The sequence below is a fragment of the Stylophora pistillata genome, chromosome 13 (assembly GCF_964205215.1).
Source record: "Stylophora pistillata chromosome 13, jaStyPist1.2, whole genome shotgun sequence".
Lineage (NCBI taxonomy): Eukaryota > Metazoa > Cnidaria > Anthozoa > Scleractinia > Pocilloporidae > Stylophora > Stylophora pistillata.
In genome coordinates, this window is record NC_142531.1 from 9,315,296 (window position 1) to 9,326,321 (window position 11,026).

The following is an 11,026-nucleotide window of genomic DNA, read 5'->3' on the forward strand; positions in this document are numbered from 1 at the left end:
AAGAAGTTCTGTCATAAGAGTACAAGTTCAAATGCGAATTGATTGAAGTGTAACCAATAATGTTGATTGATTTTATAATGCGGTCTTGTCGTGATGGGGACAAAGAATCGACAAACTGTCAGATGGCGAGTTTGCGAAAGGTAAAACCTAAAGACACATTAACAACACACACGTATGTGCCTCACATTCTTAGGGATGCCTATTTAATCATCGCAATCAATCATCTCGGATGAATGGCGATAATTAAAGGGTTCAGTTACAGCAGGTAAAATGTACGAGCTCATATAATCAGTCAGTTTTGGTTTTTAAGCGAAAAGTAACAGTAGCGTAACCTGGAAGCTGTTTTAGTTGAAATTGATATCGAAGATTTAAATTTTTCAAGGAAAGCTAATATATTTTGTGTCTGAGTTTCGCAATCATTTACATACATACATACATACATACATACATACCTACATACATACATACATACATAAATACATACATACATACATACTTTATTTAAGGTATCAAAGAATAAACAACACAAATAATATCCTAAAAAGGAAGTGTAACGCACAGTAGAGACAGATCCAAGCCTAGTTATTCCCTTGGTACGCAACTAAAATCTGTCGACAGCGCCAAGGACCTAGGGGTCACAATAAACTACGATCTATCTTGGGGTAAACACGTTTCCTACATAGTAAACAAGGCGAACAAAGTGTTGGGTATAATTAGGCGATCACTTGGAAACGATAATTGCTATGCGTTTTCCTGCCTCTTTAAGTCGTTAGTAAGACCTATACTCGAATACGTTGTCCCCGTCTGGAGCCCCTACCAAAAGAAGGATATCGAATCCTTGGAAAAAGTCCAAAGAAGGGCATCTCGGTTGGCATTAAAGCAAAAACGCGGAGAAATGAGCTATGAAGACCGCTGCCGCCTACTGAATTGGCAAACTTTGGAGAAACGAAGAGAGTTTTTATCTCTGATCCAGTGCTACAAGATAGTTCTGGAAATAGATAGTCTTCATTTTTCGGACTTTTTTGAACTTACTAAATGTAATCGAACTAGAGCCAATCACGATTATAAGCTCTACGTAAAAATAGCTATCGTAAATTGCTACAAATTTTCTTTTTTTGTACGGATCGTTAATATGTGGAATAATTTGCCTAAAGATATTGTACACGCAGGATCATTGACTTTATTTCGTAACAGACTAAAGATTTACATGAATATTGATTGAGATGATGGTAAACAGTTTTTAATTATCTGTATATAATGTTTTGATCTTTTATTCGGGGAATCTTTTATATAGGGTTAACCTCTAGAATATCCCCTTTCGAGAGATACTTTTACAATTTTTATTTTCCTTTCTCTTGAATAAAGTATTGTATTGTATTGTATTGTATTTAAGGGGTTAACCCTATGTAAATAAACTTCCAAAGAAAGAAAATTTAAAAATGTATGCTTATAATAAAATCTAAGATGGATAAAAACCTGAGAAGTACGCATGTAAAATTTAAGAGCTTTTTTGAAACGTGTTGAGTTACCTATCTCAACGACATTGGCGGGCAGGTCATTCCATTCACAAAGGATTTTAACAAAAAAAGAGTATTTATAACTATTACATTTTGCCAATTTCATTTAGAGTTATACAAAGGTCAAGCTTTTCTTAGAACTAACCAGTCTGTAAATAATTCTTAGAACTCAGACATTCGAAGCCTCTATAACGCGCCTTGATTGGTCGAGGCGGAGATCACAGGTCCCACAAAGCTTGAAGTGAATGCAGCCTCAAACTCGCTCAAAATCTCTTACGTCACAGTTTTGTTACAATTTCTTGTTTGATTTGATCGACAAGTCCAACTGCGATGTCTGTTTTGTACAAGAAACGTTAATTCATTCTGAATCTACTATCAAATCTCTATCCCGTAGATGGCTGGGTCGTAGTTTTTGGTCCCCTGCCTCCGGGAAACAGGGTGGTGTCGTCACCTTGATTTCTTCCAAATGCTCAGACGAAATCGTATCTTGGAAGAAGGACTCACAAGGTCGTACTGTCAGTGTTTTGATCAGGTGCAACGACTTTGATATCAATCTAGTCCATATCTATGCTCCTACCAATCCTACCGAACGGAAAAGTTTTTTTGTCTCGATTCATGAATTTTTCATTCCCTCCTCTGCAACTATCATCGGAGGAGATTTTAATTGTTACGACAACGCTCTCGATAAATTTGGGGGAACTATCTCTATACACAAAGACTACAAATTTTTAAAAAGTGATTTCGCGCTTTCAGATGTTTGGCGATATTTGCATCCAAGATCAAGAGAATTTACGTGGTTTAATTCCACACGGTCAATTGGGAGTAGACTTGACAAGTTTTTGATTTCAAAAGATTTATTGTCACCCAATGTTAAGTGTGACATTCGCCCTTGTTCGATATCAGACCACGATTTTGTTTTTCTTACCTTTGATATTCCCACCGCTGTAAAACGCGGTCCAGGAGTTTGGTGTTTTAACAACTCTCTTTTAAACGATAAGGATTTTTGCGCTACTATAGAGAAACTAATTGATGATCATGTACGTTTTCTATCTTGTTTTCCGTGTCTCCAAGATTGGTGGGAGTTTTTAAAACAGTCTATTAAAGAAGAAACGATCTCCTTTTCCCGCAAAAAGCGAAGACAATTGCAAAGAGACCAGGTGATTTTGACGAACAAATTGATCCGTCTTCGTCAACGTTTAGTTGACGGAGACAATTCCGTTATCCCTTTAATTTCTGACACCGAATGTCGCTTGAAAGCCCTTCGAACTAAACAAGTCGAAGGAATCATTATTCGTAGTAGAGCAGAATGGCTAGAGGAAGGCGAACGCCCCAGTCGGTATTTTTTTAATTTACAAAGAATTAAAGCTCAACGATCCCACATCTCTTCGGTTTATGATTCTGCCGGTATTGAAGTCTCCTCCCAAGAGGAGATTGAAAAAGCTCATATCGATTTCTACACTCAGCTCTTTTCCGAAGAACCGATAGATGCTGCTCTTCAAGAAGATCTTTTATCTTCTCTATCACGGAAATTAACTTTTGATCAGGCGTCGTCTTGTGAAGGCGAGATCACGCTTGACGAACTTACTCTCGCTATGAAAAATATGAATAGGAATAAATCACCTGGCCCTAATAGCCTTTCGATTGAATTCTACGCTAGATTTTGGGATCGTTTAGCTCCACATTTATGTCGAGTCTTAAATGCATGCTACCAAACCGGAGAGATGTGTGATTCCATGAAGATGAGCAACACACGCGTTATTTTTAAGAAAGGAGATCGTAAGAATCTGAAAAATTGGCGTCCGATTTCCCTCTTAAACGTTGATTATAAGTTATGTTCAAAAGTTCTCTCTCTTCGACTCTCTAAAGTTCTGGAATATATAGTTGATCCTGATCAAACTTGCTCTGTGCCCGGACGCAAAATTACTTCAAATTTACATTTACTTAGAGATATCTTAGATTACATCGACCGCACGAATGAAACCGGCATTCTGCTCAGTTTAGATCAAGAGAAAGCCTTCGATCGCGTTAATTGCACCTTTCTGCAAAGCCTCTTACCCCGTTTTGGTTTTGGCCCGTCTTTTTGTTTCTTTAAGCAATTTAAGGCTGGGGGTAACCCTGCAATGGACTGGCATCCCATCCAGGGGGGAGTAGAGATACTCCTAGTCCACTTCATGCTACAGAAACGGCGGAGTTAAGCACCGGCCTAATGGGCCACTAGGCTCGTAAACAGACTTTACCTACTATCACTATTACAGGGACACTTATCCTCCAGGAGAGAGTGTGTGCAGTAAACAGTGTTATGTAACTCTCATGTGCCAACAACTGGGCCTGGATTTTTCTGTAAATGTTATACAAATCTATTCTTCAGCAATAAGCTACTATAACAACCAGTTAATGTGAACACATGGCATGGTTAGCCAAATGAATCATATCAAGATAGTAAAACATGAATCAGACAATGTTTTTGAACAAGGTTCTCTCCTGACAATGAAGTCAAATAAAATCAACTCTTAGTATCCTTATTTTTAAATTTCTGAATTAAATTTAACAGAACTTTGGTGCAGAAGCTTTGGGTGACATTAGAGTCGACCTTCTTCATCGCATCACTCCACGCCATGATGGCACTGGCATTTCCCCTCAGGACCCTCCTACAATCATGAATATCAGCACCTCTGGGAACAGTAAGTATTGCATGTAGGGTTTAGAAGTGCTTGATTGTCAAAACTTGAATTGGGAAACAGGAATAGTCAGGATGGCTGACCATTGTTTCTATCTCATCCATCTGTTGGATCATTCACGGTTTCCGGGAAACGAGCCCAAAAGCACCTGATCAAAAACGACCACGATTCCTCGTTTTGCCAAGCTTCGACATACGAGCCTCGTTTTTCCAATCGAGCCTCGATTTTTCAATCGTGCCTCGATTTTGCAATCGAGCCTCGATTTTGCAATCGTGCCTCGATTTTGCAATCGAGCCTCGATTTTCCAATCGAGCCTCGATTTTCCAATCGTGCCTCGATTTGGGAGGGAGCCTGGGGCGAGCGAGAGCGGTCATGTTCTGGAAAAATTGTCGAGTTTAATTTGTGAACTCGGGAAGTTTTCGAGGAAATAAATAAAGAAAAAAGGGAGAAAGAAAGGAGAGTAAGAAAGAGAAAAAGAATGAAACACCATATTCTGGTCGAACTGCAAATTTCCTAAAATTCCAGAGATTATGTGGTTCGCGCCATACGAAAAAGACAAGAAAGAAAAAACTAGAAAATAACAAGATCAATGAGAGTTCTTATCAGTTAAAGAAAAAATTATAGTCTGCCTTTCGTAGACATTCCATCTTTTTATTAAAAAAAAAAAGCGAAAAGAATGCGAACGAGAAATAGCCCGGCATCGAAACTGGATTTTTGGGTGGTCACTAACACTTCGCCCTTTTTTTTTCTTTTTTCCACAGTTTAGGTATATTTGAGTGATTCAGCTTTCTTTCAGTTTTCGTTCATCTTTCTTTCCTTCGTTTATTATTAACACAGTACGTTTCATTTTATAGTTTAACAACTAAAAGAAGTCGTGAAGCTCTATTTCATGCTATCATTATTATTATTTCTTTCGTGGCACAGATTAAAAACAACGTTGGGGTTTAGCTTTAATAGCATTTGTTAGTATAACGTAATGTGTTTGCAGATCTGTTTTCTTTTCTCCTAAATCTTTAGGTTATAGCAGCATCCTTTTCCGATCGCGTGTGGCTGAAGTGCCTTCTACAAGAACCTTCTACAGTCCTCCAACCCACGGTAAGTTCTTCTACAAGCTCCAAGCAATCTTGGACGATCTTTGGTTGAAAATATTCAACATTATGATCATGGATGACTTTGACTCCAATATCAAAAAAGTATGGGGAAGCGCTTGTTAAAAGTGGCTACACATTTTGGTTTAGAGAATGTGATTGAAGAACCGAGTAGGATTACGGAATCTTCAAACACAACCATAGACCTGATCTTTACATCCAACAAATCCAAGGTGAAACTTGCAAGCGGTCATGACCCAGGGATTTCTGATCTCCATCTTGAATATGCTTTGGTGAATTTGCGAAGGCAAAAGTCAATTCCTGTGATTAAATAAGTGACTTATTTTAAGAGCCTTAACTCTGACCATCTCAGACAGGACCTCGATACATCACCCTGGAGTATTTGTGGAACTTTTGATGATGTGGATTATGTTGCTTGGGCCTGTGAGTATTTGTATAAATACATAATGAATGAGCGTTTAAAATCTTGTAAAGTAAAGGTTCGCACCAATGGACTGAAGTGAATGAATAGCAATATCATCAAGGAGATGAATAGGAGATATGTCTTGTTAAGAAAAGCAAAGGAACCCAAGTGATACAGATGCATGGAAACGGTATAGCAAAAAACGTAATCTTGTAACTAAGATCACGAGAGAAGCTGAAGCTGAATATCGGAAAGTTAAATTTTAAAGTGCAAAGAGCTCAGGTGACTTTTGGAGGTTGGTACGCCGGTGAAATGCAAGGCAAATCAAAAGGCAATGTGAGTGCAATTAAAAATGAGGATGGAATTATTACAATAAATTTTAAACACAAGGCTGACAGTTTCAATGACTTCTTCTCTAAAGTTGGTGAGAGGCTTGCAAATGATATTCTAACAGATACCAGTGGTAATAAACATCAGCACATTTACCAAATTACACCTACTATTGAGCCAGTACAACTTAATGTCCACAAGATTAAAAGGGTTATCGATAAAAGAGTTAAGCCTGGAAAAGAATGTGGCCCTTACAACATTACCTCAAGGGGACTCAAACTTGAAGGAGATGCTGTAGCAGTTGGCCTGTCTTATGTGATGGAAGTAAGTTTAAAATCCCCAATTTACCTTCCTCGATGGAAGCTGAGTAAAGGGAAAGCTGTACCCAAAAAGTTACATAGCTCTAAAAGAGGTGACTTTAGGCCTATTTCTCTATTGCTTATTCCTAGCAAAGTGTACGAGGGCATAACAGGAGATTCCATTGACTGCCATTTTAACAAGTCCAACAAAATCCAGTGGATTTTCAAAACTGGCAGGTCAACAGAACTCTTAATGCTGCACCTGACCGAAGTTTGGAGACACGAACTGGATAAAAACAAAACTGTGGGAGTACTGTTTATAGACTTTAAAAAGGCATTTGATTACATTTGTCATAACACGATGGCCCTCAAACTCCAAGCCTGTAGAATATCAGGGAACCAAAACAATCTGATTGAAAATTACTTATCTGAGAGAATACAGTTTGTTGAGCTTAAGGGGCAAAGATCTAATGAAGTGACCGTCAATTTTGGCGTACCCCAAGCACAGTACTTGGCCCCATGCTTTTTAGTATTTACGTCGATGATCTGCCTGAAGTGCCTAGTTGTGGAAAGATGGAAATGTTTACTGATGACACAACTCTATATTGTATAGGCAATTCCATTGATGATGTCAGCCTTAAGATCCAAACTTATTTAACTGATATAGCTAAGTGGTGTAACAGGAACGTTTAACAATTCATCCCGATAAAACTGAGGTTATGCTTCTTACCCGTAATGCTTTCATTGGTCCTTTAAGACCAGTCAAACTGGTTGGTCATGCCATTAACTTTGTCAACAAGTCATACTATCTTGGGTTTATGATTTACAAGAAGTTAAGCTTGGACCCCACATCAAAGATCTATCAATGTCTATGGTCAAGAAGGTAAAGCAACTGCGCAGGTTCAAAAGCCCTCTCTCTCATATCTTGGAGTCCATATATTTTAAGGGAATTTTACCAAGCATCACTTCTGGAATTTTTTGTATGGGGTAAGCAAAGTTAGGTGTTTTAGAGAAAATTCACCTGAGGGCTGCCAAGGTTATCTTCAAACAACACGGAGGTACTAATTCCCAATCAGTGATACCGTCTTCTTAGAAATCCATAAGTTATTTCTATAAGATGAGGCTCCTTTCTCTGACACACAAAGCTTTTTATGGGATCAATCCTGAGCAGGTTGTAACAATTATTAGGAAAAGTCCAAATACACGAAATATGAGGGACAATTTAAAACTAACTCTGGAGCTACCAAACTCTGATGTTGGAAGACTGTCTTTTAGACATAGGTCTGCAATAGCGTGGAATTCTTTGCCTCGTTCAGTTAAGAACGTAGAGGATAATAAGAGATTTAAGAACAAACTCCGTTCTCTTTCAACAATTATTGAAAAGATATCTTTTAATCAAACTGCTCTTGTTGGCAACAAGGATTTGGTAAATTGTAAATATCTTTAGGAATTTTATCTTACTACCTCTATTGAAATTTATGCTAGGATTATAAACCAGTTTGAATCACTACTCACATTTTAATTTATGCTAGGATTTTTCTACTTTTTTTTTAATTACTTTACTTAAATAGAGGCTAGATTTGTCGCAGGTCCACATCAGCTTAATGCTGCCAGTAACCAACCTGCGTTACCAAATAAATTATCTATGTATGTATGTAGGTATGTATCAACTATTGTGTTTTCACACTTGTGTTCTCGTCTCTTGAGTATTAAGGCTCTGGAGGAGTCCTTTTTCAATTTATTGATCTTGCAGCATGCCGCTAAATTGCCTTTTGTAAGATTTGTTTCGCAAAACAGTATTTTATACACAAAGTTTTTGTCACTATCACCTATTGTTTTTTCTCACTTGAGTTCCTTTTCCTTGAGTCTTTAGGCTCTAGCAGAATCCTTCAGTTTCAATGTATTGATCTTGCAGCGTGCCGCTAAAGTGCCTTTTGTATGATTAATTTTTGTTGGAAAACAGTATTTTGAATGCACAAAGCCTTTGTTACTATGACCCATTGTGTTTTCTCACTTAAGTTCTTTTTCCTTGAGTCTTTAAGCTTTGGCAGAATCCTTTTTCAATTTATTGATTTTGCCACTAAAGAAGACAGTAATTTTAAATAAACAAATCTTTCAAATAGGTCGATCTGCAAACTTCCTTAGGTTATAGCAGCATCCTTTTCCGAGTTATTGATTTTGCAGCGTGTCGCTAAGTTCCTTTTGTAAGATTTGCTTTTGAAAACAGTAGTTTTTAAAACAAAAAGCCTTTGTTACTATCAACTCGTGTGTTTCCACACTTCTGTTCTTTTCCCTTGAGTATTTAGGCTGTAGCAAAATCCTTTTCAATTTATTGATCTTGCAGCGTGCCGCTAAAGTGCCTTTTGTAAGATAAATTTGTGTTGGAAAACAGTATTTTTTTAATACACAAAGCCTTTGTTACTCTCACCTAGTGTGCTTTCTCACTTGAGTTCTTTTTCCTTGAGTCTTAATTAAGGCTCTTTCAGACTCCTTTTTCAATTTATTGATTTTGCCTCTAAAGGGCCTTTTGTAGCTTTTATTTTGGAAGACAGTATTTTTCAATAAACGAATCTTTGTTTTAGCATCATTTCTTTTTTGGGGGCTTGAGTCCTAAGGCTCTTCCAGAACCCTTTATCAATTCGCACTTTGGCGGCATACTTTCAATTCTGTTTGCCGCTAAAGGGCCTTTTGTAATATTTATCTTTTCATTGTTAATTAAAAGCTTTGTTGTTATCACTTTGTGTGTTTGGAGACCTATGTTAATAAAGACATGTCTGTTTCAATTCATTGTTTTAGCATCTTGTCACTACAGTGCCATTTTAGTCTCCCATTTCCCTCTTCATTTTGAGGACTCCGTTTCTTTAGGAAAACTGAAGACTGACCTTATATTATCAGCATCTTTTTTTTGCTCGAGTCTCTAAGCACTAGCAGAATCCTTTCTTTTTGATTTAAAAGCTTGCCGCTAAAGCGCCTATTGTAATTGTTATCTTTTCAAAGCAGCATATTTTAATTAAAACCTTTATTATTACTTGTTGTGTTTGCAGACCTACGATTATAAAGACAACTCTTTTTCAATTCATTGTTTTAGTATTGTGTCCCCAGTGCCTTTTTAACTTAAACAATTGCTTTCAAAATCAGGTTTTCTCTGGCAGGGGTACACACCCAAGAAGCAGAATCCGTGTGGGCCAATAGCACGTGACTGCCTTCAGTCGTACCTTGATGATAGGATGTGGAGGCAATGGCGAGGTCTAGATAATGTGATTGGTAATTTTTTGCCTGTTTTAGCCTCGCAATATAGTAACTACGTAATTTAGGTTAATTTAGTTTTTGAGGCCAGGAACAAGGCGATAAAGAGTACAGTGGAATTCCGATTTCTTAAACTTCTAATAAACATAAGAGCAAGTTAAATCAATCAAAGTCATCAAAGGCTGCGAAAAAATCGGACAAAGAATTCAGTGCAGTTCGTCTTGGGGTAAAGAAACCGCTTTCGGTAAAGTTATCGGGAGGCTCGAGAATTTGAAGGATCGGGGAATATACAAATGCCTCAGAAACTACTTTCAGAAAATTATTCTACCTAATAAATTATAATCACCAAACTCAAACTCCTTGAAATTTGTTGTGATAGCAGGCTAGCTCCTGAATCGCGAGTGTGTGATTAATTTTTTAATTTTCATATTTTTTTGTAACGCCTGTCTCATTGACTGGTCCTTAGCCTAGTATTTTATCAGCACTTTGAGTACTACTCAAGGGGTGGGAAGACGATGGCTATGCTATTACTGTTCTACCTGTTTTAAAACGACTTTGCAAAGCAAGGCAAAAACTGCAGAAATCACCAAAAACCACGTCGGACATACTAGGAGTGACTAAGTTTTGTCATTCTTATGTTTAACATGTTCGTATTTCGGAATACTTAGTGTTGTAAATCGACCATATTTCGTTCCCCATTCCTTATGACGCATTCAAATTCTCAACGGTTCCTCGAATAAATTAACACCGGGTCACACAACGGGTGACGTTTCCATGAAATAATAATACATTTCTCCTCTAGACGTGAGCTTTACTACTTTGGACGCCCATGTCCCAACTGTCTTCTTTTTCAAAACCCCTGCGGTTTCTTTTTGTTGCGCACTCCGGGAACACACTTAAACCCCTAACTAACGCAACTTCTAGAGTGGTTTGGAAAAGTTTCGAGTATTTTTATCGCTCATAACTTTTACTATATACAATAGTGATGTGATAGCGGAAATAGTGTTTTAGTATAACATCCCACTGGGGCCCCCCTCCCTTCCGACAATGAAGTTGATTGGTATCAGTTTTCTTATTCATTTTATTGAGCGATGGCTGGTTGATTTTTCCACCTTCTTCCTTTTCCAAACCACTGCCAGCGGTTTTTTCTTCTTTTGCGTAATCGAAATGTAAGGAATAAAGAGCTGTGCGAATAGACTTAAACCCCTAACTAACGCCACTTCTTGAGTGGTTCGGGAAGGCTCAAAACCTTTACTTTACCCAAAAGTGATGTGTGATAGCGGAAATAGTCTTTTGGTATATTACTCCACTGGGCCCCCCCAACAATGAAGTTGATTGGTTTCGGTTTTCTTACTCACGTGCCGGACTCGTGCTTTTAAGGCAGAACAAAAAAGGGCCTGTTCGTTTGGATTCCATCAATAAATCACTTGACTGAATCGACCAA